Below are 25066 nucleotides of genomic sequence, written 5' to 3'. Positions count from 1 at the left end.
CTCTCCTCCTACGAACCCCGGTTCCCAGACACTGGGAAAAGTAGATCTTGAAGATATTTTCTCAGGGGTTGTTTCCACGGAGCTGGGGCCGAGCCTGGAGACCCAAAGGCACAGGGGAAGGCAAGACCACATGGACAAGCCTTTGCTCTTTAGTATAGCTCTAATGAACCTCACCCTGTCAGGATCTTTCTTGATTCCTACGGAGACACACCTGTGTGTGAAGCTGCGGCTACAGAGAGCCTGATTCCCTCCGTTTACCGCTGAGTCTGCATTGCCAAGCAACAGCTTGGGAACGCAGCCTGGGGCACTTCCCTTCCCTCGGACAGAGCTCTCCTTGCGGTAGGCCTTGGTAGTTTGCATACAATGGGGCCCTAAGCCCTCTGCAAGTTGGCCTGGCTCCTAGGTCCAAAGGGCAGGCCAGAGCGGAGCTGAGGCTGTCAGGCTCCAGACACATCTCCCATACTCCTACATCCTGCTCCTACCCGGGCGTGAACGCTAGAAGCTGGGAAGGTACCTGGACCGTGCAGGGGCGGGGCGAACGCGGGCAGCGTGGGGCGGGGGTCGGCTTCTGGCGGGGGTGGGGGCGGGCTTCCCAGTTGTGCTCTCAGAGGTGGACACTGAGGCTGAAAACTCGCCGGGAGCGCACCCGGGACAGGTAAACCCGGGCTGCGGGGGTCGAGATTCAGATGGCTTTGGGTGGGGGTCGGTCCCAGTTGTGCTCCCGGGGTCGCCACTGCGGCTGGGAACGCGCAGGGAGCGCGGCAGGGGCGGGGCTAACCCTGGCGGAGCGGGGCGGGGTCGGCTCACGGGGGGGATGGGGAGGGATTCCCAGTTGCGCTCTCGGGGGTTGCAACTGCGGCTGGGAACGCCCATTTCGTCCGCTCCTGGGTCCCCAAGGATCGCCATCCCGTGGGTGCAGCGGAGGGCTGCAGACCACAGGTAAGGGAACTGGGACTGCGTGGAGCAGGGAACCAAGTATTCCGCCGTCTGTTGGCACATTCTCGGAGCTCCCCAACCTGGCGGTCGCAGAAAGGCCTTGCCTTTGGGGTCAAGGCCTTTACCGCTCCACCCGTCTGCTGAAAAATCTCAGAGTCTGCGCGGGTTTTCCAAGCAGCCTAGTGTCCGCTGGAAGTCCAAGGGACAGAACACTGAACTCTGGCCGGCTGGCCCAGCCCTCTTCTGGCACTTTGTAAGCCAGCGGGCCCTTGAGCACCTGCTGGGATGGGAAAGGGAAGGGTCCATGGATTGCACCCTAGAAACTTAGTAGGGTGCATGGATTTCAAACCCTGGTGGCCGCCCAGGCAGCAAAGAAGTGGGGAGGGCACCTTGCTGCCCTTTCATGGCAGAATCTGTGGTTGTCCAGCTGCGTGGGCCTTTTCATGAGGACCCTGTGCAATAAAAGTTTGGTGTTTTGGAACTGAATAATTAGAACGTGTAAAAGCTTTAAATTATGTGGTGGTGTAATTAAAAAACAAAACAAAACAAAACCAAGCTCCAAGTGTTTTGCAAATGGAGGTTTAAATATTGAAGGACTGTATTCCTTGCACTGTGGCATTCTATCAAGAAGTGTGCAGGATTTTTTTTTTTTAAGAAAAGTGTTCGAAGTGAGGGAAACAGGAAACCCAGAGGTGCCCCTGTATTTTGGGGAAGGCCTTAGGAGGTCACTTGGAAATGCTGCTGGCTGTGCGGGAGGGGGGCAGATGGGCTGTGCAGGCTTGTCCTTTGCATGGATGTTCTTGTGTGTGGAAACCCAGCTCGGAGCCATCTCCTGATGTGTAAGAATTTCGCAGACAAACCTTGAGCTAAGCAATGCATTTTTTCCTAAGAAAATGTTTGTCTTAAGCGATGTAAATATCCTATGTATTTCCGCTAGACTCTGGCTTCAGGTCGGTTCCCCCAAAAGGCTCAGAAGCGATTTGAACAAAACAGCATGTTTTCCTCCTAGCTTGTTCTCCTTATCTATGTTAAGGAAATGATATATTTGCCTGCAATACTGCCTTTCTTCAAGATTCATGTCAATCAAGTTTTGGCCCGGGATGACTCACCTGCTGCCAATATTATCTCAATGCATGTCGTGGGGGAGGGGCCTGGTGCCATTCCCTGAAACAGTTCCTTTCTTTCCTTAGCTGACTGCTAGTGCCTGTAGAATATCTGGCTAAAGACCAGCAGGGGGTACTCTTACTACCCCCCCCCACCCCGCCTCGAGTCTAAGACAGCAACTTTCTCTATCTCTTTAATACTTTAATAACACTTGATGACACAAAAGCTCTGAGCGATCAAATCATATCAAATCTTCATTTCAGATTGAAGATGCATTCCATGGTATTGCCATCTTAAGTCTTTCCATCGTTATGGAATATCTGTCCATGTATTCAGGATAGTTTTCAGCCAGGGTGTATAATTTCCAGTGTGCCAGTCTTGTCATCCTCGTTACATCCATGGCAAAGTGTTTTATTCATGTTGATTATTGAAAGGGAATTTTTTAAAATTCCTTTTCAGATTATTATCTGCTAATGTATACAGATAAAACTGTGTAATCATTCATTTTTATCAGTTTGGACAGCTTGATAGTTGTCTTTAATTTCTTTACTTTCTGACACTTTAAGATTATCCTGGGACACATATGTAATGCCTCACCCCTAAATTCAGACATGTGTTCAAAGAACTTCTGTCCTTTTATTTATTTATTTATTTATTTATTTATTTATTCTTTAATATTGAAATCGTTTTGACTATGCTGGGTGTTTGTTGCTAGATGGAAGTAGCTAGGACCTCTGGACTGCAGTCTCTCATCTCTTGCTGACCTCTTGTTGACCTCTGCAGAATCCTGGTAGGTGGGAGCTTGTTAGTTCCTTGTTCCTTATCAGAACCTCCTGTGGTAAGTGTTTTTCTCTTCTCTGTTGCCTGGTAAGGGTGGGTGGTCATGGGCATCCCAAAGTTGGCTAGAAGTCAATTATTTAGGCAGGCTTGTGCACAGATATGGGAGAAGGCAATGGCACCCCACTCCTGGAAAATCCCAAGGATGGAGGAGCCTGGTAGGCTGCAGTCCATGGGGTGGCTAAGAGTCGGACACCACTGAGTGACTTCGTTTTCACTTTTCACTTTCATGCATAGGAGGAGGAAATGGCAACCCACTCCAGTGTTCTTGCCTAGAGAACCCCAGAGACTGCGGGGCCTGGTGGGCTGCCATCTATGGCGTGGCACATGGTCGGCCTCAACTGAACCACTTAGCAGCTGCAGCAGCAGCAGCAGCAGTGCATAGATATCAAAGGGGATGAGAACAGTCAGGTAGGATCACATATGTCATCGTGAAACAATACTTCTCCTCTTAGCCAAAGCTAACAAAAGATTTCTGTTCTAGGTCAACCTAGAAGAGATCACTTAAGAGGTAAAGAAACTTAAACTCCATTAGCAAAGGCAGTTCAACATCTCAAGAAAACTTGTGCTAGGCACAAAACTCTTTTCTGGGGGCCTACTTTCCCTACAACCTCCTTATCCCATTCTGTACCCATTCCTTTGCTTCTCCCGTCCTGAAAATGCCACCTGTAAGACAGAACTACTTCGTTTTCCTTCTTAAAGTGTGATTGCATTCCATACATTCTTGTAATAACAAGTCATACATTTCCCTTCAGCAACCAAGAACTGACTCTTATATTGGCATTTGATAGATTGGTGAGCATACCTATCAGTGATAATAGCGCCCACCCCTCTTCCTGCAAGAACAGAACAAAACAAAACAAAACAAAAAAATTGCTTTCTTACATTTAATATGTTCGGATGGTGCCAGTCACTATTCATGCAGAGTCAAAAATCTCTTTTGTTTCTGTGTAAAAGGGAGGTCCTTTCAAGTCGTGAATGTTTCAGAAGTTTCATTTATTTGGAAGTGACCTAGCTATTCAATACACTGTCGTCACTTAGTTTAGCACCAGGATAGAAACTCAGGTAACCAAAACACCTGGAGGAACGATTGTAAGTTCAGTTCAGTTCAGTTGCTCAGTCGAGTCTGATTCTTTGTGACCCCGTGGCCTGCAGGACGCCAGGCTTCCGTGTCCATCACCAACTCCAGGGGCTTGCTCAAACTCATGTCCATCGAGTCAGTGATGCCATCCAACCATCTTATCCTCTGTCATCCCCTTCTCCTCTGCCTTCAATCAAGACTATGAGAGGCAGATATTTTAGAGTATAATTATTGTTAAGAGTTTATCTAAAAGCTCATATCACATTTACATATTTTACATTGGTTGTTGCTGTTTCCAGGTACTTTCTTGCTGACAAGCTTGTGACACATATAACAATAGAGCAATTTTTACCTCAAAAGAAACCTAGGCACTATGTACATGTTGTGCTTAATGTTGTTGACTCTTTGACATGTCTATAGTGGAGGAGCAAAACCAAAAATACTAGATATTTAATATTGACTAGTTCCCAGTTCACGGGACTCTGACATTCATTTAGGTCAATGTTTTCTTGTATTTCCAGCAGTTTGATTTGGAAGGGCTGCCTTGTCTTGAGACCATTGAAATCAGAACTCAGAACTTGAGCAATATTATCAAAAAACACAAGGCTCACACTGACATATACCTTAATCCAGACAGACAGACAAGACATCTTCCAGTTTTCCGCCTGAGATTTAAAATATTTCTTTGAGCCGTTTTCCTGGGAAGTGGGGGGGGGGGAGTGGGGGTGGCAGCGAGGCAGGCTTGGGTAACAAGCTAATTGTTGGTCATTGCATATGCAAAGAACCAGCTTTCCGGGTTCCAAGGAAAAAAGCTTCCTTGGTACCCAATTTTGTTTGGATCTATAGACTCTCATGGCCCTCCTAGGTCAGGACATCTTTCCTTTCTGTAGTCCTCGTTTGAACCCTAAATCATAGACAGCTTGGATTTTCTCTGTGGGGTGGATGTATTGTCCTCGTGTTTGACCTGGCGGCAGTAGCGAGGTCCGAGAGCCTCTCCTGGAACCGGGCGTGGGGACAGGGCTCACCGGGAGCCCCTGGTGGAAGTGGGCAATGCGCCGGGAGTGCGCCAGGGGCGGGGCGATCCCAGGCGGCGCGGGTCGGGGTTCCGGTCGGGAGGGGGTGGGGGGTGGTAACAGTTGTGCTCTCGGGGGTCCCCACTGCAGCTGGAAACGCGCTGGGAGTGCGGCAGGGGCGGGGTAAACCTGGGCTGCGCGGGTCGAGATTTAGATGGCTGTGGGTGGGGGTTCGGTCCCAGTTGTGCTCTCCGGGGTCGCCACTGCGGCTAGGAACGCCCATTTCCTATGCTAATGTGTCCCCAAGGATCCACATCTAGTGGGTGCAGCGGAGGGCTGCGGGCCACAGGTCAGAGAACTGGGACTGCTTGGAGCAGGGAACCACGTATTCCGCCCTCTGTTGGCACATTCTCGGAGCTCCCCAACCTGGCGGTTGCAGAAAGGCCTCGCCCTTGGTGTCAAGGCCTTTACCGATCCACCCCTTTGCTGAAAAATCTCAGTCTGCACGGTTTTCCCAAGCAGCCTAGTGTCCCCTGGAAGTCCAAGGGACAGAACCCTGAACTCTGGCCGGCTGGCCCAGCCCTGCTTCTGGCACTTTGTAGGCCAGCGGGCCCTGGAGCACCTGCTAGGATGAGAAAGGGAAGGGTCCGCGAATTGCACCCTAGAAAGTTAGTAGGGTGCATGGATTTCAAACCCTGGTGGCCGCCCAGGCAGCAAAGAAGTGGGGAGGGCACCTTGCTGCCCTTTCATGGCAGAATCTGTGGCTGTCCTGATGCGTGGGCCTTTTCATGGGGACCTTGTGCAATAAAAGTTTGGTGTTTTGGTACTGAATAATTAGAAATTGTAAAAAGTTTAAATTATGTGGTGGTGTAATTAAAAAACAAAACAAAACAAAACCAAGCCCCAAGTGTTTGGCACAGGGAGGTTTAAGTATTGAAGGCCTGTTTTCCTTGCACTGTGGCATTCTATCAAGAAGTGTGCAGGATTTTTTTTTTTTTAAGAAAAGTGTTCGAAGAGCTTGAAACAGGAAACCCAGAGGTGCCCCTGTATTTTGGGGAAGGCCTTAGGAGGTCACTTGGAAATGCTGCTAGCTGTGGGGGAGGGGTCAGATGGGCTGTGCAGGCTTGTCCTTTGCATTCATGTTCTTGTGTGTAGAAACCCAGCTCGGAGCCATCTCCTGATGTGTAAGAATTTCGCAGACAAACCTTGAGCTAAGCAATGCATTTGTTCCTGAGGAAATGTTTGTCTTAAGCGATGTAAATATCCTATGTATATCTGCTGGACTCTGGCTTCAGGTCGGTTCCCCCAATAGGCTCAGAAGCGACTTGAACAAAACAGTATGTTTTCCTCGTACCTTGTTCTCCTAATCTATGTTAAGGAAATGATATATTTGCCTGGAATACTGCCTTTCTTCAAGATTCATGTCAATCAGTTTTTGGCCCAGGATGACTCACCTGCTGCCAATGTGACCTCAAGGCATGTCGTGGGGGAGGGGCCTGGTGCCATTCCCTGAGACAGTGCCTTTCTTTCCTTAGCTGACTGCTAGTGCCTGTAGAATATCTGGCTAGAGACCAGCAGGGCGTACACCCCGCCTCAAGTCTAAGTCAGCAGCTTTCTCTATCTCATTTATACTTTAATAACAATTGATGACACAAAAGCTCTGAGCGATCAAATCATATCAAATCTTCATTTCAGATTGAAGATGCATTCCATGGTATTGCCATCTTAAGTCTTTCCATTGTTATGGAATAGCTGTCCATGTATTCAGGATAGTTTTCAGCCACGGTGTATAATTTCCAGTGTGCCAGTCTTGTCATCCTCGTTACATCCATGGCAAAGTGTTGTATTCATGTTGACATTATTGAAAGGGAATTTTTTTAAATTCCTTTTCAGATTATTATCTGCTAATATATACAGAAAAAACTGTGTAATCTTTCGTTTTTATCAGTTCGGACAGCTTGATAGTTGTCTTTAATTTCTTTCCTTTCTCATACTTTAAGATTTTCCGGGCACCGTACATGTACTTCCTCACCCCTAATCTCAGTCATGTGTTCAAAGGACTTCTGTCCTTTATTTGTTTACTTATTTTTTGCAACATTGAATTCGTTTTGACTATGCTGGGTCTCTGCTGCAAGATGGAAGTTGCTAGGACCTCTGGACTGCAGTCTTCCATCTCTTACTGACCTCTTGTTGACCTCTGCAGAATCCTGGTTGGCGGGAGCTTGTTAGTTCCTTGTTCCTTACCAGGACCTCCTGTGGTAAGTGTTTTTCTCTTCTCTGTTGCCTGGTAAGGGTGGATGGTCATTGGCATCCCAAAGCTAGCTAGAAGTCAATTATTTAGGCAGGCTTGTGCATAGATATGGGAGAAGGCAATGGCACCCCACTCCAGTACTCTTGCGTGGAAAATCCCATGGATGGAGGAGCCTGGTAGGCTGCAGTCCATGGGGTGGTTAAGAGTCGGACACCACTGAGCGACTTCACGTTCACTTTTCACTTTCATGCATGGGAGGAGGAAATGGCAACCCACTCCAGTGTTCTTGCCTAGAGAACCCCAGGGACTGCGGGGCCTGGTGGGCTGCCGTCTATGGGGTCGCACAGAGTCGGACACGACTGAAACGACTTAGCAGCAGCGGCGGCGGCAGCAGCAGCAGAAGCAAGGCATCGATATCAAAAGGGCTGCAAACAGTCAGGAAGGATCACATATGTCACCGTGAAACACTACTTCTCCACTTAGCCAAAGCTAACCAAAAATTTCTGTTCTAGGTCAACCTAGAAGAGATCACTTAAGAGGTAAAGAAACTTAAACTCCATTAGCAAAGGCAGTTCGACATCTCAAGAAAACTTGTGCTAGGCACAGAACTCTTTTCTGGGGGTCCACTTTCCCTACAACCTCCTTATCCCATTCTGTACCCATTCCTTTGCTTCTCCCATCCTGAAACTGCCGCCTGTAAGACAGAACTACTTCGTTTTCCTTCCTCAAGTGCCATTGCATTCCACATACTTTCTTGATATAACAAGTCATACATTTCCCTTCAGCAACCAAGAACTGACTTTTATATTGGCATTGGCTATAGCCCGCCCCCCTCCCCCCACCCCCAAGAACAGAACAAAACAAAACAAAACAATTGCTTTCTTACATTTAACATGTCAGGATGGTGCCAGACACTATTCATGGAGAGTCAAAAATCTCTTTTGTTTCTGTGTAAAAGGGAGGTCCTTTCAAGTCGTGAATGTTTCAGAACTTTCATTTATTTGGAAATGACCTAGCTATTCAATACACTGTCGTCACAAGGATAGAAACTCGGGTAACCAAAACACCTGGAGAAACGTTTGTTAGTTCAGTTCAGTTCAGTTGCTCAGTCGTGTCTGACTCTTTGGGACCCCGTGGCCTGAAGGACGCCAGGCTTCCGTGTCTGTCACCAGCTCCAGGGTCTTGCTCAAACTCATGTCCATCAAGTCAGTGATGCCATCCAACCATCGTACCCTTGTCATCCCCTTCTCCTCTGCCTTCAATCAAGACTATGAGAGGCAGATATTTTAGAGTATAATTATTGTAAAGAGTTTGTCTAAAAGCTCATATCACATTTACATTTTTTACTTTTGTTGTTGTCGTTTCCAGGTAGTTTCTTGCTGACAAGCTTGTGACAGATATAACAATAGAGCAATTTTTACCTCAAAAGAAACCTAGGCACTATGAACATGTTGTGCTTAATGTTGTTGACTCTTAGACATGTCTATAATGGAGGAGCAAAACCAAAAATACTAGATATTTCATATTGACTAGTTCCCAGTTCACGGGACTCTGACATTCATTTAGGTCAATGTTTTCTTGTATTTCCAGCAGTTTGATTTGGAAGGGCTGCCTTGTCTTGAGACCATTGAAATCAGAACACAGAACTTGAGCAATATTATCAAAAAACACAAGGCTAACACTGACACATACCTTAATCCAAACAGACAGACAAGACATCTTCCAGGTTTTCGCCTGAGATTTAAAATATTTCTTTGAGCCAGTCTTCTGGGGAGTGGGGGGATGGAGGTGGCAGTGAGGCAGGCTTTGGTAACAAGCTAATTGTTGGTCATTGCATATGCAAAGAACCAGCTTTCCGGGTTCCAAGGAAAAAAGTTTCCTTGGTAACCAACTTTGTCTGGTTCTATAGAATATCATGGCCCTCCTAGGTCAGGTCATCTTGCCTTTCTGTAGTCCTCGTTTTATCCCTAAATCATAGACAGCTTGGATTGTCTCTGTGGGGTGTATGTATTGTCCTCATGTTTGACCTGGCGGCAGCAGCGAGGTCCGAGAGCCTCTCCTGGAACCGGGCGTGGGGACGGGGCTCACCGAGAGCCGCTGGTGAAGGTGGGCAGCACCTCTGGAGCGCGGCAGGGGTGGGGCGCCCCGGGCGGCGCAGGGCGGGTGTCGGCTCCTGGCGGGGGTAGGGGAGGGCTTCCCAGTTGTGCTCTCGGAGACGGCCACTGCGGCTGGAAACGCGCCGGGAGCGCAGCCAGGGTGGGGTAAACCTTGGCTGCACAGGTCGAGATTCCGCTCGCTGTGGGTGGGGGGTCGGTCCCTGTTGTGCTCCCGGGGGTCGCCAATATGGCTGGGAACCCGCCGGGAGCCCGGCAGGGCCGGGATGAAACCTGGCGGCGCGGGGCGGGGTGGGGGTCCTTTCGCAGCGGGGGTCGGCTCCTGGCAGGGGTGGGGGAGGGCTTTCCAGATGTGCTGTTGGGGGTCGCCATTGCGGCTGGGAATGCCCATTTCGTGAACTCCTGGATCCCCAAGGATCGGCATCCATTGGCCACAGCGGAGGGGTGCGGAACACAGGTAAGGGAACGGGGACTGCGTGGAGCAGGGAACCATGTATTCCGCCCTGTGTTGGCACAGTCTCAGAGCTCCCCAACCTGGCGGTCGCAGGAAGGCCTCGTCTTTGGGGTCAAGGCCTTTACCACTCCACCCCTCTGCTGAAAATCCTCAGAGTCTGCGCGGTTTTCCCAAGCAGCCTAGTGTCTGCTGGAAGTCCAAGGGACAGAACCCTGAATTCTGGCCGGCTGGCCCAGCCCTGCTTCTGGCACTTTGTAGGCCAGCGGGCCCTGGAGCACCTGCTAGGATGGGAAAGGGAAGGGTATGCGAATTGCACCCTGGTGGCCGCCGAGGCAGCAAAGAAGAGGGGAGGGCACCTTACTGCCCTTTAATGGCAGAGAGAATCTGTGGCTGTCCTGCTGCGTGGGCCTTTTCATGGGGACCTTGTGCAATAAAAGTTTACCGGTGAACTTAGGGAACTTCCCAGTGTGCTTCTGACAGATGAGGGATGCTGTGGAGTTGGCGGGGCCTCTCAGGACTCTGCTGGGTTTGGCGCAATGGAAGAGGGCCTCATCTCCAGGGAAGGCAGGAACCTCAGGCTTCCTCTCCGTTTCGGACTCCGACCGCAGGGTACCTGCAGAGTTGGGACAGGAGAGTCAGGAATCGTCTTGTCTGAGGAAGGGAACTCCGCTTGCCTCTCGAGGTGCTCAGGGGGTCTCAGGCCCCTTGTTGAGCTGTGTGTGGAACCTGCGGGTATTTCCGGAAATGCACGACGGTGACAGTGCCCCTTCGTGTTGTGCCTTCACCCACTGGGTTGCCTTCGAAGAGGTGTCTGGGCCTCGGGTTCTTTTTAAGAGCGGACCGGGAAATCGGGGTCTTTCGGCATGTGGGACCACCCACGGGGCTAGTCTCAAATTTCCTAGTGAGGCCGGCTTCATCCTGACGTGTGCCAGGAAGGCCGGTGACCCTTCCAGACAACGCAGGGGGATCGACTCTCCTGTCGCCATCAGGAGGGGAGAAGGGGCTCAGATGAAGTGGGGCCGGAACCCTCGGTGTTACCCTCGAGGGAAACCGGCGTGTGGGGGACTTTTGGGGGTTGCATGAAAGGAGTCAGGTACCATTTCGCACTTCAGGACAGAACGTGGGACTTCCCTTGAGACGCCGTAGCGGGCAAGGGCCTCATCTTGCGAAGACGTTGGAACCATGTGGATTTTCTCGAGTTGCGGCGGGATTCTAGAGTTACGACGGGGATTTCAGGCTTCCTCTTGTGTTGGCCCCGGGAAGCCTAATCTTCCATTCGAGTTGCGAGGGAAAGCTTGGGGTTGCACTCGAGTCACTGCAGGGCCAAAGAGACCTCATCTAGGCCTGTGTCCGGGACTTAACGTTCCTCTCAAGGGAAGACAGGGATCTCAGGGTGGCGTTCCAGACTCCCCCGGGGAGTCAGGCCTAGCCTCGAGGGCAAGCAAAGGATGCCGCTCTCCTCTCAAGTCGCGACCCAGATCTCTTGGAGCCCACTGAGTGGCCTCAAGGGTGTCAGGCCTTCTCTTCAGTTTGGAGAGAGGACTCAGGATTGCGGTCTGGGTCAGGCAGGAAAAGAAGGCCCTCACCTCGCGAGGATGGGGGCTTCTCAGGGGTTTCCTCGAGCTGCGGCGCCCGTGGGGGTTTTTCACGAGGCAAGACGAGGATCTCAGGGAGCCTCTCGTGCGGTGCCAGGGAAGTCAGGTCTCTGTGCGGGTGGCGAGGGGGAGCGCGTCATGGCTCTCGAGTCATGGGAGAGGACTAGGGCCTCCAGACGCGTTGAAGAAGGACACTCGAGGTCTTTCTGGGGTTGCGGCGGGAAAGCCTCATTTCCCTCGACTTCTGCCAGGGACCTGAGGGAACTTCCCATGGTGCCTCTGATAGGTGAGGGATGCTGTGGAGTTGGCGGGGCCTCTCGGGACTCCGCTGGGCTTGGCGCAATGGAAGAGGGCCTCATCTCGAGGGGAGACAGGAAACTTAGGCTTCCTCTCCTTTTCGGACTCCAACCACAGGGTCCCTGCAGAGTTGGGACAGGAGAGTCAGGCCTCGTCTTGTCTGAGGAAGGGAACTCCGCTTGCCTCTCGAATTGCTCAGGGTGTCTCACGCACCTCGTCGAGCTGTGTGTGGAAACCGCGGGTTTTTCCGGACGACTCACGGGGGTGTCAGTGCCCCTTCGAGTGGTAACTTCACCCACAGGGTTGCCTTCGAAGAGGGGTCCGGGCCTCGGGTCCTTCTCAAGAGCGGACCGGGGAATCGGGGGCGTTCGGCATGTGGCACCACCCACGTGGCTCGTCTCGAATTTCCCCGTGAGACCGGCCTCATCCTGAGGTGCGCCGGGAAGGCCGGGAACCCCTTCTGGACCACGCAGGGGAATCGCCTCTCCTGTCGCGATCAGGAGGGGAGAAGGGGCTCAGATGAAGCTGTGCCGGGACTCTCGGTGTTCCCCTCGAGGGAACCCGGCGTGTCGGGGAACTTTTGGGTGTCGTACGAAGGGTGTCAGGTACCGTTTCGCACTTCAGGGCGGATCATGGGACTTCCCTTGAGACGCCGTAGTGGGCAAGGGCCTCATCTTGCGAAGACGCTAGAACCACGTGTTTTTTCTCGATTTGCGGTGGGATTCTCGAGTGACGACGGGGATTACAGGCTTCCTCCTCTGTTGGCCCTGGGAAGCCCCGTCTTCCATTCGAGTGGCGAGGGAAAGCTGGGGGCTGCCTTGAGTCACTGCAGGGCCAAAGAGACCTCATCTAGGCGTGTGTCCAGGACCTAATGTTCCTATCCAGGGAAGGCAGGGATCTCGGGGTTGCATTCCAGGATCCCCCGGGGTGCCAGGCCTCGTCTCGAGGGGAAGCCAAGGACTCCGCTGTCCTCCCGAGTCGCGACGCGGATCTCTTGGAGCCCCCTAGTGGCCTCAGTGGAGTCAAGCCTCCTCTTCATTTTGGAGAGAGTGCTCGGGATTGTTCTCCAGGCCATGTAGGAAAAGAAGGCCCTTCACCTCGTGAGGACGGGGGCGTCTCAGGGCTTTCCTCGAGCTGCGGCGCCCTTGGGGGTTTTCTCGCGAGGCACGACGAGGATCTCAGGGAGCCTCTCGTGCGGCGCCAGGGAAGTCAGGTCTCCCTGCGCGTGGCGAGGGGGAGCGCGTCATGGCTCTCGAGTCATGGGAGGGGACTAGGGCCTCGAGACGCGTTGAAGAGGGACTATCGAGGTCTTTCTCGGGTTGTGTCGGGAAAAGTCATTTCCCTCGACTTCTGCCGGGGACCTTAGGGAACTTCCCAGGGTGTCTCTGAGAGTTGATGGATACTGTGGAGTTGGCGGGTCCTCTCGGGACTCCGCTGGGTTTGTCGCAATGGAAGAGGGCCTCATCTCGAGGGGAGGCAGGAACCTCAGACTTCCTCTCTGTTTCGGACTCAGACCGCAGGGTCCCTGCAGAGTTGGGACAGGAGAGTCAGGCTACGTCTTTTCTGAGGAATGGAACTCCGCTTGCCTCTCGAGTTGTTCATGGGGTTTCAGGCCCCTTGTCAAACTGTGTGTGGAATCTGCAGGTTTTTCCAGACGATGCACGGGGGTGTCAGTGATCCTTCGATTTGTGCCTTCATCCACAGGGTTGCCTTCGAAGAGGTGTCCGGGCATCGGGTTCTTATGAAGAGCGGACTGGGAAATCGGGGTCGTTCAGCATTTGGCAGCACCCACGTGGGTTGTCTTGAATTTCCTCATGAAACCGGCCTCATCCTGAGGTGTGCCGCGAAGGTCATGAAACTCTTCCAGACAAAGCAGAGGAATCGACCCTCCTTTGGCGATCAGGAGGGGAGAAGTGGCTCAGATGAAGTGCTGCTGGGAACCTCGGTGTTTCCCTCAAGTGAGACAGGTATGTCGGGTAACTTTTGGGGTTGCATAAAGCGTTCCAAGTACCATTTCACTCTTCAAAATGGAACGTTGGACTTCTCTTGGGGTGCTCCAGCGGGCAAGGGCCTCATCTTGGAATGACTGCGGAACCACTTGGTTTTTCTCGAGTTGCGGTGGGATATTTGAGTTACCACAGGGAATTCATGCTTCCTCTTGTGTTGGCCCACAAAAGTCTTATCTTCCATTCGAGATTCGAGGAAGAGCTGGAGGTGCGCTCTAGTCACTGAAGGCAAAAGAGACCCCACCAAGGCTTGTGTGCAGGACCTAATGTTCATCTCAAGACTCGACAGAAATCTCGGGGTTGCATTCCAGACTCACCTTGGAGTCAGGCCTCGTCTCGAGGGGAAGCAAAGGACTCTGCTCTCCTCTCGAGTCGGACGGGTATGTCTTGGAGCCCACTGAGTGGCTTAAAGGGAGTCAAACCTCCTCTGGTGTTTGGAGGGAGGACACGGGATTGCTCTCCAGGCAATGCATGAAATGAAGGCCCTCATCTCCCAATGACTGGGGCGTCTCGTAGGTTTTCTCGAGCTGTGGCGCTAGTGTGGGGTTTCTCACGAAGTAAGACTGGGAGCTCAGTGAGACTCTCACGTGGTGCCAGGGCAGTCAGGTCTCTATGCACGTGGTGAGAGGGAGCCCGTCATTGTTCTCGAGTCATGGTAGGGGAATTGGGCCTGAAGACGTGTTAAAGAAGGACTCTCAAGGTCTTTCTTAGGTTGCAGCAGGAAACCCTGGGTTCCATCGACTTGTGCCAGTGACCTCAGGAAGCTTCTCAGCGTGCCTCTGAGAAGTCAGGGTCACTGTGGAGTTGGGAGGGGCCTCTCGGAACTCCACTGGGTTTGGTGCAATGGAAGAGGGCCTCATGACAAGTTGAGGCAGGAACCTCAGGGTTCCTCTCCTGGCTTCGAATGCGCCGGATCTGACTCGGATCCCAGAGTCCCTGCAGAGTTGGGACAGGAGAGTCAGGCCTCGTCTTGTGTGGAGGAATGGAACTCCGCTTGACTCTCGCGTTGTTCATGGGGTGACAGGCCACTTGTCGATTTGTATGTGGAACTTGTGGGTTTTTCTGGACGATGCACCGGGGTGTCACTGCCCCTTCGTGTTGTGCCTTGATCCACAGGATTGCCTTCGAGTTGGGTTCTGTCATCGGGTTCTTATCAAGAGCGGACCAGGGAATCGGGGTCTTTTGGCATGTCGCACCACCCATGAGGCTATGTCTCGAATTTCCTCGTGAGACTGGCCTCATCTTGATGTGTGCCAGGAAGGTCGGGAACGCCTTCCAGACAAAGCAGGGGAATCGAACCTCCTGTCGCGATCAAGAGGGGAGAAGAGTCTCAGATGAATTGGTGCCGGGAACCTCGGTGTTCTCCTCAAGTGAGACTGGTATGTCGGGGAACTTTTGGGGTCGCATCAAGGGTTCCAAGTAACTTTTCGCTCTTCAATACGGAACGTGGGACTTCTCTTGAGACGCTGTAGCGGGCAAGGGCCTCATCTTTCGATGACGGGGGAACCACGTGGTTTTTCTTGAGTTGTGGCGGGATTCTCGAGTTACGACGGGGAATTCAGGCTTCCTCTTCAACTGGCCCAGGGAAGTCCAGTTTTCATTCGAATTGCGAGTTAGAACTGGGGATTGCTCTCGAGACACTGCAGGGCCAAATAGACCTCATCTAGGCTTGTGTCTAGGACTTAATGTTCGTCCCTAGGGGCGACAGGGATCTGGGGGTTGCATACCAGACTCACCCGGGGAGTCAGGCCTCGTCTCGAGGGGAAGCAAAGAACTCCGCTGTCCTTTTGAGTCGCGATGGGTATCTCTTGGAGCCCACTGTGTGGCCTAAAGGGAGTCAAGCCTCCTGTGGAGTTTGGAGAGAGGACTCGGGATTGGACTCCAGGCCATGCAGGAAAAGGAGGCCCTCATCTCGAGATGACGGTGGCGTCTCGTGGGTTTTCTCGAGCTGCGGCGCCAGTGTGGGGTGTCTCATGAAGTACCACGGGGATCTCAGGGAGCCTCTTGTGTGGCGCCAGGAAAATCCAGTATTCCTTTCGAGTTGCGAGTTAGAACTGGGGATTGCTCTCCAGTCACTGCAGGGCAAAATAGACATCATCTACGCTTGTGTCCAGGACCTAGTGTTCCACTACTGGGCCGACAGGGATCTCAGGGTTGCATTCTCGACTCACCCGGAGAGTCAGGCCTCGTCTTGAGGGGAAAAAAAGGACTCCACTCTCCTGTCGATTCGCGACGGGTATCTCTTGGAGCCCACTGCGTGGCGTAAAGGGAGTGAAGCCTCCTATGGAGTTTGGAGAGATGACTCAGGATTGTTTTCCTGGCCATGCAGGAAAAAAGGCCCTCATCTCGCGATGACGGGGGCGTCTCGTGGGTTTTCTCCAGCTGCGGCGCCAGTATCAGATTTCTCACGAGGTACGACGGGGAACTCAGAGAGCCTCTCGTGTGGTGCTAGGGACGTCAGGTCTCCGTGCATGTGGTGAAGGGGAGTGCGTGATTGCTCTCGAGTCATAGTAGGCGAATTGGGCCTCAAGACGCATTGAAGAAGGACTCTCGAGGTCTTTCTCGGGTTGCGGCAGGGAACCCTGGGTTCCCTCGACTTGTGTCGGTGACCTCAGGCAACTTCTCAGGGTGCCTCTGAGAAGTCAGGGACACTGGATTTGGGAGGGGCCTTTCGTTACTCAACTGGGTTTGGTGCAATCGAAGAGGGCCTCATCTCGAATGGAGGCAAGAACCTCAGAGGTCCTCTCCATTTCTGACTCGGGTCGCAGAGTATCTGCCGAGTATGGACAAGAGACTCACGCCTCGTCTTCTGTGGAGGAATGGATTTCCCCTTGCCTTTCGAGTTGTTCACGGAGTGACAGGCCACTTGTTGAGCTGTGTGTGGAACCTGTGGGTTTTTCCAGACGATGCACAGGGATGTCAGTGCCCCTTCGTGTTGTGCCTTCATCCAAAGGGTTGCCTTCAAAGAGGTGTCCGGGCATCGGGTTCTTTTCAAGAGCGTACCAGAAAATTGGGGTCTTTCAGCATGTGGTACCACCCACGAGGCTACGTCTCGAATTTCCTCGGGAGACCGGCCTCATCCTGAGGTTCGCCGGGAAGGTAGGGAACCCCTTGCAGACAAAGCAGGGGAATCGACCCACCGGTCGCGATCAGAAGGGGAGAAGGGGCTCAGATGAAGTGGTGCCGGGAACCTCGGTGGTCCCCTCGAGTGAGACCGGTATGTCACGGCACTTTTGAGGTCGCATCAAGGGTGCCAAGTACAGTTTCGCACTTCAAGACGGAACGTGGGAATTCTCTGGAGATGCTCTAGCGGGCAAGGGCCTCATATTGCGATGACGAGGGAAACACGTGGTTTTTCTCGAGTTGCGGCGGGATTCTCGAGTTACGACGGGGAATTCAGGCTTCCTCTTGTGTTGGCCCACGAAGTCCAATCTTCCATTCAACTTGTCACAGAGAGCTGTGGGTTGCTCTCGAGTCACTTCAGGGCAAAGAGTCCTCATCTAGGCTTGGGTCCAGGACGTAGTGTTCCTCTCCAGGGGCAACAGGGATATCGGGGTCGCATTCCAGTCTCACCTGGTGGGTCACGCCTCGTCTCGAGTGGAAGCAAAGGACTCCACTATCCTCTCGAGTCACGACGTGTAACTCTTGGAGCCCAATGAGTGGCCTAACGGGAGTCAAGCGTCCTGTGTAGCTTGGACAGAAGGTTCACGCTTGATCTGCATACCATTCAGTTAAAGATGGCCCTCCTCTCTTGATGACGGGAGCATCTCATGGGTTTTCTCGAGCTGCGGCGTCAGTGTGGGGTTTCTCACGAGATATGATGGGGAGCTCAGGGAGCCTCTCGTGTGGCGCCAGAGAAGTCAGTCCTCCATGCGTGTGGCCAGGCAGATCGCGTCATTGCTCTGGAGTCATGGGAGGGACTAGGGCCTCAAGACGCATTTAAGAAGGACTCTCGAGGTCTTTCTTGGGTAGGGGCGGGAAACACTTATTTCCCTCGACCTCTACCGGGGACCTTAGGGAACTTCCCAGGAGCCTCTGAGAGGTGAGGGATACTGAGGAGTTAGAGGGGCCTCTCGGGACTCGACTAGGTTTGACGAAATGAAAGAGGGCCTCATCTCGATTGGAGGCAGGAACCTCAGGCTTCCTCTCCATTTCTGACTCCGACCGCAGGGTCCCTGCAGGGTTGGGACAGGAGAGTCAGGCCTCATCTTGTCTGAGTAATGGAACTCTGCTTGCCTCTTGACTCGTTCAGTGGGTTTCAGGCCCCTTGTCGAGCTGTGTGTGGAACCTGCGGGTGTTTCCAGAAGATGCACAGGGGTGTCATTGCCCCTTCATTTTGTGCCTTCCCCCACAGGGTTGCCTTCAAAGAGGTGTCCGGGCATCGGGTTCATTTCAAGAGCGGACCAGGAAATCGGGGTCGTTCGGCATGTGGCAGCACCCACGTGGCTCATCTCGAATTTCCTCGTGAGACCAGCATCATCCTGAGGTGCGCCGGGAAGGCCGGGAACACCTTCCACACAAAGAAGGGGAATCGACTCTCCTGTCGTGATCAGGTGGGGAGATGGGGCTCAGATGAAGTGGGGCCGGGACTCTAGGTGTTCCACTCGAGGGAACCCGGCATTTCAGGGAACTTTAGGGGTCACAACAAGGGAGCCAAGTACCGTTTCCCACTTCAGGACGGAACATGTGACTTCCCTGGGGACGCTGTAGCGGGCAAGGGCCTCATTCTGTGAAGACGTTGGAACCACGTCGTTTTTCTCGAGTTGAGTCTGGATTCTCGAAAACGACGGGGATTTCAGGCTTCCTATTGGGTTGGCCCTGGGAAGCCCAATCTTCCCCTGGAGTTGCGAGGGAAAGCTGGGGGTTCTGCTCGAGTCACTACAGGGCCAAAGAGACCTCATCGAGGCGTGTGTCCAGGACCTAATATTCCTCTCAAGGGAAGACAGGGATCTCGGGTTTCCATTCCAGACTTCCCCAGGGAGTCAGGCCTCGCCTCAAGGGGAAGCAGAGGACTCCGCTTTCCTCTCAAGTCGCGACACGGATCTCTTGGAGCCCAATGAGTGGACTCAAGGGTGTCGAGCCTCCTCTTCAGTTTGGAGAGAGGACTCGGGATTGCTCTCCAGGCCAGGTAGGAAAAGAAGGCCCTCATCTAGCGATGACGGGGGCGTCTCATGGGTTTCCTCAGGCTGCGGCGCCCGTGGGGGTTTTCTCACGAGGCACGACGAGGACCTCAGGGAGCCTCTCGTGTGGTGCCAGGGAACTCATGTCTCCATGCGCATGGCGAGGGGGAGCTGGTCATCACTCTCGAGTCATGGGAAGTGACTAGGGCCTCAAGACGCGTTGAAGAAGGACTCTCGAGGTCTTTCTCGGGTGGCGGCGGGAAACCCTCGTTTCCCTCGACTTCTGCAGGGGACTATAGGGAACTTCCCATGGTGACTCTGAGAGGTGAGGGATGCTGTGGAGTTGGCAGGGCCTCTCGGGACTCTGCTGGGTTCGGCGCAATGGAAGAGGGCCTCATCTCGAGGGGAGGCAGGAACCTCAGGCTTCCTCTCGGATTCGGACTCCGACTGCACGGTCCCTGCAGTGTTGGGACAGGAGAGTCATGCCTGGTCTTGTCTGAGGAATGGAATTCTGGTTGCCTCTCGAGTTGTTCCGGGAGTCTCAGGCCCCTTGTTGAGCTGTGTGTAGACCCTGCGGGTTTTTCCGGATGGTGAACGGGGGTGTAAGTGCCCCTTCGTGTTGTGCCTTCACTCACAGGGTTGCCTTCGAAGAGGTGTCCAGGCATCGGGTTCTTATCAAGAGCGGACCGGAAAATCGGGGTCGTTCGGCACGTGGCACCTCACACATGGCTAGTCTCGAATTTCCTCCTGAGACCGGCCTCATCCTGAGGTGCACCAGGAAGGCCGGGAACCCCTTCCAGAGAAAGCAGGGGAATCGACTCTCCTGTCGCGATCAGGAGGGGAGAAGGGGCTCAGATGAAGTGGTGCCGGGACCCTCGGTGTTCCCCTCGAGGCACCCAGCGTGTCGGCGAACTTTTGCGGTCTCATCAAGGGTGTCAAGTACCGTTTCACACTTAAGGACGGAACATGGGACTTCCCTGGAGACGCCGGGAATTTCGGTCTTCCCCTGGAGTGAGACTGGTATGTTGGGGAAATTTGGGGTCGCATCAAGGGTGCCAAGTAGCATTTCGAACTTTAAGATGGAACGTGGGACTTCTCTTGAGACTCTAGCTGGCAAGGGCCTCATATTGCAATGAAGGGGGAACCACATGGTTTTTAAGACTTGAGGCTGAATTCTCGAATTACGATGGGAAATTCAGACTTCCTCTTGTGTTGACCGTGGGAAGACCAATCTTCCATTCAAATTGTGAGGGAGAGATGGAGGTTGCTCTCGAGTCACTGTAGGGCAAAATAGACCTCATCTAGGCTTGTGTCTAGGACATAATGTTCCACTCCAGGGGCGACAGGGATCTCGGGGTTGCATTCCAAACTCACCCGGGGAGTCAGGCCTCGTCTCGAGGGAAGCAAAGGACTCCGCTCTCCTCTCGAGTCGCACCGGGTATTTCTTGGACCCAACTGAGTGGCCTAAAGGGAGTCAATCCTCCTGTGAAGTTTGGAGAGAGGACCAGGGATTGCTCTCCAGGTCAGGCAGGAAAAGAAGGCCCCCATCTCTCCTTGACGGGGGCATCTTGTGGTTTTTCTCGAACTGCGGCGCCACTGTGTGTTTTCTCACGAAGTACGATGGGGTACTCAGGGAGCCTCTTGTGTGGTACTAGGGAAGTCAGTTTTCCTGCTTGTGGCAAGGGGAGCGCGTCCTTGCTCTGGAGTCATGGTAGGGGAATCGGGCATCAAGAGACGTTGAAAAAGGACTCTCCAAGTCTTTCTCGGGTTACTTCAGGAAACTCTGGGTTCCCTCGACTTGTGCCAGTGACCTCAGGTAGCTTCTCAGGGAGCCTCTGAGAATTCAGGGATACTGTGGTGTTGGGAGGGGCCTCTCGGGACACCACTGAGTTTGGTTCAATGGAAGAGGGCCTCTTCTCTAGTTGAGGCAGGAACCTCAGGGTTCCTCTCCATTTCTGACTCCGATCGCAGGGTCCCTGAAGAGTTGGGCCAGGAGGGTAAGGCCTCGTCTTGTGTGAAGGAATGCAACTTCACTTGCCTCTCGAGTTGTTCACGGGGTGACAGTCCACATTTGGAGCTGTGAGTGGAATTGGCGGGTTTTTCCAGACGATGCATGGGGATGTCAGTGTCCCTTCGTGTTGTGCCTTCATCCACAGGGTTGCCTTCGAAGAGATGTCCGGGTGTCAGGTTCTTATCTAGAGTGGACCGGGAATTCGGGATCTTTCAGCATGTGGCACCAACCATGAGGCTACTTTTCGAATTTCCTCATGAGACCGGCCTCATCCAGAGGTTCGCGGGGAACGTCGGGAACCCCTTGCAGACAAAGCATGGGAGTCGACCCTCCTGTTGCGATCAGGAGGGGTGAAGGGGCTCACAGGAAGTGGTGCCGTGAAATTTGGTGTTTCCCTCGAGTGAGACCGGTATGTCAGGGAACTTTGGGGGTCGCATCAAGGGTGCCAAGTACCGTTGTGTACTTCAGGATGGAACGTGGGACTTCTCTTGATACGCTGTAGCGGCCAAGGGCCTCATCTTGCGATGACGGGGGAGCCACGTGGTTTTTCTCGAGTTGCGGTGGGATTCTCGAGTTACGACGGGGATTTCAGGCTTCCTCTTGTGTTGGGCCAGGGAAGTCCAATCATCCATTCGAGTTGCGAGGGAGAGCTGGGGGTTGCGCTCGAGTCACTGCAGGGCAAAGGAGACCTCATCTAGGCTTGTGTCCAGGACCTAATGTTCCTCTCCAAGGGCCACAGGGATCTCAGGTTTGCATTCCAGACTCACCCAGGGAGTCAGGCCTCGTGTCGAAGGGAAGCAAAGGACTCCGCTCTCCTTTCGAGTCGCGACGGGCACCTCTTGGAGCCCACTTTGTGGCCTAAAGGGAGTCAAGCCTCCTGTGAAGTTTGGAGAGAGGACTTGGGACTGCTCTCCAGGCCATGCAGGAAAAGATGGCCCTCATCTCGCGATGACGGAGGGGTCTTGTGGGTTTTCTCGAGCTGCGGCGCCAGTGTGGGGTTTCACACGAGGTACGTCAGGGAGCTCAGGGAGCCTCTCATGTGGCGCCAGGGAAGTCAGGTCTCCATGTGCGTGGCGAGGGGGAGCGCGTTATTTCTCTCGAGTTATGGTAGGGGAATCTGACCTCAAGACGCATTGAAGAAGGACTCTCGAGGTCTTTCTTCGATTGTGGCAGGAAACCCTTATTTCCCTCGACGTTTGCCGGTGGCCTCAAGGAGCTTATCAGAATGCCTATGAGAAGTCAGGGATACTGTGGAGATGGGAGTGGACTCTCGGGACTCCACTGGGTTTGTTTTAATGGAAGAGGGCCTCATCTCGGGTTGAGGCAGGAACCTCAGGTTTCCTCTCCATTTCTGACTCAGATCGAAGCGTGCCTGCAGAGTTGGGATTGGATACTCAGGCCTCGTCTTGTCTGAGGAAGGGGACTCCGCTTTCCTCTCTCATTGTTTAAGGGGTGACAGGCCAGTTGTGGAGCTGTATGTGGATCCTGCGGGGTTTTCCGGACGATGAACAGGGTTGCCAGTGCCCCCTCATGTAGTGCCTTCATCCACAGGGTTGCCTTAGAAGAGGTGTCCGGGCATCGGGTTCTTATCAAGAGCAAGACCGAGAAATCGGGGTCTTTTGGCACGTGGCACCAACACGAGGCTACGTCTCGAATTTCTTCGTGAGACTGGCCTCATCCTGAGGTGCGCCATGAAGGTCGGGAACCCCTTCTAGACAAAGCAGGGGGATCGACCTTCCTGCCGTGATCAGGAGCGGAGAAGGGGCTCAAATGAAGTGGTGCCAGGAACTTCGGTGTTCCCTTGGAGTGAGACCGGTATATTGGGGAACTTTTGGGGTCGCATCAAGGGTGCCTGGGCAATTAGGAGTGTTTAAATCCAAACCCCTCAGATGGTTTTCTAACTCGCCTGACAAGTTTACCCGGTCTCCTACAGCTATGCATACGATTGTGTACAGTCTCCCAGCCTCGAGACGCACGGGAAGTTTAAGATATTCAAATAGCTTAGAGCCTCTCAGAGAGTTAGAAACTGTCAGAATAAAACTAGTAAAAGATTTCATTGATGAACCAATCCTTTTTGCCAAGTTTCCACATCCCCTGAATTGTATCCTTGAATGTGTGTTAATTAATATAGTTGGTATGTAGAAAAAATAAATACTGGCCTTGATGTTAGTAACTTTAGACCCTTAAGGTAATAAATTATTTTCTTTGTTGTAAACCCATTACACATCCTCCCTATAGGAATGCAATTTTATCTTCGAAAGATTGCGCCAAACCTTAAACAATTACTCTTAGAGAAAATAACTCTTATGGTTGATAAGTCTTTGTCAAGAGTCATAAAATGTTAATAGGTCTTCTGGCCAGAAGATGATGTAAATCATCTAAACCATTTTAATACGATAAATCTGCAGAAAAGAAACCCTGGTTTTTGATAAGGATTAAAGACTGCTGACTTTGCATCCCCTATTATCCTCTATGTGTAACTTAGGGTATTAAAACCTGTGTTGAAAATAAAGTTACGGGCCTTGCTCGCCAACGCTTGGTCTCCCCATGTCATTATTCCCCTCAATTTTCAGATGAGTGTCCATCTGGAGCGCGGATATCCTCTGCGACCATTTATTTGCCTGGGCTTCGAAGACCTACTCGATAAGGTGTCTAAGGTGGGGCAACTTCCTCTATTCTAGAGGGCACTTGCAGCCTCCGTGGTCAGAGCTAACCTGGTGTCATGGGTTATATTGATTTTCCGCATAAACCAAGCTACTCAGCTGCTTTTCTCCACTGAATTTTCCTACTGAGCTATCCTCATTCTATTACTCTGTATATCTTTGATGAATAAATAAATATATAAATAGGTCGCCTACTCCATCTTCCCTTCAAATACCCTGGATCAGCTGGGCCTGGACCTCTGCAGGTGGCGCCCGAGACAGGCATTTCGAAGGTAAATCCCCAACCCCATTCCCCCAGTGTTCAGTTTTGGGGACAGATAGGATCCCACTTAGGGGGCTGCAGATCCCCCTGTAGAATAGACAGGGCGAGAGGAGTGGGAAGTGTTGAAGAGTTAGAGAGAAAAAACGGTTTCTAAAAAGGCTGACAAAAAGGGCCTAATCTTTAGATAGCTAAAAGCAAAATCTTTTACTATCCTTAATTTTCTGACATGGGCAACACTGAATCAAATGAAAGACAGCTCTTTATAGGAGTAATTTTACAGTTATTAAGTAAAAGAAGAATCAAGGTTAAAACATCTTCCATTCAATCATTTTTTACATTTGTACAAGACCACTGCCCTTGGTTTCTACAACAAGGCACTGTTAACCTAGATATCTTGAAAAAACTAGGAAAACAGCTAAGAGCTTATTGTGCTCAGCAAGGTTTGGAAAAAATCCCTACTTACACCTTTCCTCTGTGGAATATGACTAGAGATGTTTTAGATCCAGCTCATGAATTTGAAAAGGTACCTGTTAAAGTGGAAAGTAAAGTTGGAAAAGTACCTGTTAAACAAAAAAGCAAATCTGAAAAGGTACCTGTTATAAAGAAAAGTGAAAATGAAGAGGCTATACCTAGCTATCGACAGCTAAATGAATGGCTAGCCGCTATGACTGCCAATGAGCATGTAAAAGATAGGGATGAAAAGAAAGATCAGCTCTCCCCTCAATTTGAAAAAGGTTTAGAGGAAACAGCAGCTCGATGCCATTCTGATGAGGATTGTTTTTTTTTTTTTTTAGCTAAAGATGCTCCTAAAAGTTTAAGAAAACATCCCTAATCAGACCATCCGCTCCTAGGAGGTTGAGGGAAACATCCCCGATCAGACAGTTCGTAAGATTTAGTTACCAAACAGTTAAAGGATCTCCGGAACAGAAGAGGAAAACTTCGGGACGCTCCCATCCCCCTATGCCTCCTCCTCCATGTCGGGGTAAAGGGCCACCGCTAGGAGTTTCCCGGAAAAGGATTTTCTCTAGTCCCAAGGATGAACTCGATCCTCACCTTGAGGCTTCTTTTCTAGTCCCCTCTGAAGTTTAGCCAGGGTAAAGAGGTTACAAAATAAATAAAAATATTCTCTAAAATTAAAAAAAAAATTAAAAATGGATTTCTCTGCATCTAAGAATAGACAAATATTTATTGACTGTGGAATATGATTAGAAATGTCCTGGACCTCCGTCACGAGGCTGTTAAATAGCCTATGGGGGAGGCTATAGAGGTGGATGGTGGTGAGTCTCCATTTACTGCACAGATCATATTTTCTGCCATTGAAA

The 25066-nt window shown here is 52.0% G+C and overlaps 1 long non-coding RNA gene across 1 annotated transcript; it reads left to right on the top strand.

Annotated features, from left to right (window-relative positions):
• Positions 1 to 581: 581 nt before the first annotated feature.
• Positions 582 to 24839, top strand: LOC129641025 (uncharacterized). Its single transcript, XR_008709047.1, has 3 exons — positions 582 to 655; positions 13387 to 13649; positions 24539 to 24839. It is a non-coding gene; the product is annotated as an uncharacterized LOC129641025 (long non-coding RNA).
• Positions 24840 to 25066: the final 227 nt, after the last annotated feature.

This window comes from Bubalus kerabau, unplaced genomic scaffold (assembly GCF_029407905.1).
Source record: "Bubalus kerabau isolate K-KA32 ecotype Philippines breed swamp buffalo unplaced genomic scaffold, PCC_UOA_SB_1v2 scaffold_56, whole genome shotgun sequence".
Taxonomy (NCBI): domain Eukaryota; kingdom Metazoa; phylum Chordata; class Mammalia; order Artiodactyla; family Bovidae; genus Bubalus; species Bubalus kerabau.
The sequence above is the reverse complement of the archived record's forward strand: the minus strand, read 5'-3'. Positions and strand labels throughout refer to the sequence as shown.